Source organism: Helianthus annuus, chromosome 11 (genome assembly GCF_002127325.2).
Source record: "Helianthus annuus cultivar XRQ/B chromosome 11, HanXRQr2.0-SUNRISE, whole genome shotgun sequence".
NCBI lineage: Eukaryota > Viridiplantae > Streptophyta > Magnoliopsida > Asterales > Asteraceae > Helianthus > Helianthus annuus.
In genome coordinates, this window is record NC_035443.2 from 23,610,401 (window position 1) to 23,612,183 (window position 1,783).

Here is a 1,783-nt window from a genome sequence, read left to right on the forward strand (position 1 = left end):
GGTTAGTGCCTTATCTGGTGACCCCGGAGCCGAGAAGGATTGCTCGATTTATTGGGGGTCTGGCACCGGAGATAAAGGCAAGCGTCAAGGCTTCAAGGCCTATGACATTTAGATCCGTAGCTGATCTATCCCTCTCCCTCACTCAAGATGTTGTCAGATTGAGAGCTATTAAGAGCTCAGAAGAAAACAAAAGGAAACGTGAGGATGACACCTCACGAAGGTCTGAGAAACGACACAGAGGGAGCAACGACCATAGGAAAGGGTCGGGGTTCAAGAAAGGAGATCAGTCGGGTGAGAAACCCAAATGCAAGGTTTGTAGGAGGCATCACTTTGGGAGATGCAGGCAGGAGTCTAAGTCCCAGTCTTTCGAGAAACGTTGTGGGATCTGCAAGTCCACAGATCATAAAGCTGTGGATTGCAAGAAAATGAAGGATGCAACTTGTTTCGGTTGCAACGAAAAGGGGCATATTCGGCCCAACTGCCCAAAGAATGCGAAGAAGGTTGATGATGGAAAGAAGACTAACGCGAGAGTCTTCAGAATGGACGCCAAGGAGGCAGTTCTTGACGACAACGTCATTACAGGTACGTTTCTTGTAAATGATGTTTTTGCTAGAGTCTTGTTTGATTCAGGAGCTGATAAGTCGTTTGTAGATGATAAGTTTTGTAAATTGTTGAACCTTCCTGTTAAAACCTTAAGCGTAAAATATGAGGTGGAATTAGCCGACGGAACCATAGAAACCGCCTCGACTGTTCTAGATGGATGTGTTACATCCATTAGGAATCATTCTTTCCCGTTATCCTTGCTTCCCTTTAAGCTAGCTGGATTTGATATAGTGATAGGCATGGATTGGTTGTCGAGTAACCAAGCCCAGATTCTGTGCAATAGAAAGCAGGTGATAGTGAAGACTCCGTCTGGTGAGTCACTTACTATTCAAGGAGATACCCAGCATGGATTGCCTGAGCAAGTGTCCATGCTCAAGGCATCTAGATGCATGCAGAAAGGATGTGTCATTTATATGGCACAAGTTACCATTGATGAGCCGAAGCCGAAGATTGAAGATATTCCTGTTATCTCGGAGTATCCTGAAGTATTTCCTGAAGAACTACCCGGTTTGCCACCAGATAGGCAAGTGGAGTTTCGGATAGACATCATTCCAGGCGCAGCACCTGTAGCAAGAGCACCATACAGATTGGCACCAACGGAGATGAAGGAGTTGAGGACGCAGTTGGATGATTTGTTAGCTAAAGGTTTTATTAGACCTAGCTCGTCTCCTTGGGGAGCGCCAATCTTGTTCGTTAAGAAGAAGGATGGATCGATGCGTCTGTGCATCGATTACCGTGAGCTTAATAAGGTCACTATCAAGAATAGGTATCCGTTACCCAGGATCGACGATCTGTTCGATCAGTTGCAAGGAGCAAGCTATTTCTCCAAGATCGACCTGAGGTCAGGTTATCATCAGTTAAAGGTCAAAGACGAAGATGTGCACAAGACAGCGTTTAGGACTCGTTATGGACATTACGAGTTCCTAGTGATGCCGTTTGGGCTCACAAACGCACCAGCCGCGTTCATGGATCTCATGAATCGCGTCTGCAAGCCTTATTTGGACAAATTCGTTATCGTCTTTATCGACGACATCCTTATCTACTCGAAGAGCCAAGCTGACCATGAGAAACACCTTCGTTGTATTCTCAAACTTCTGCATCAAGAGAAGCTTTATGCCAAATTTTCGAAGTGTGAATTTTGGCTTCGAGAAGTCCAATTCCTTGGACATATAGTAAGCGA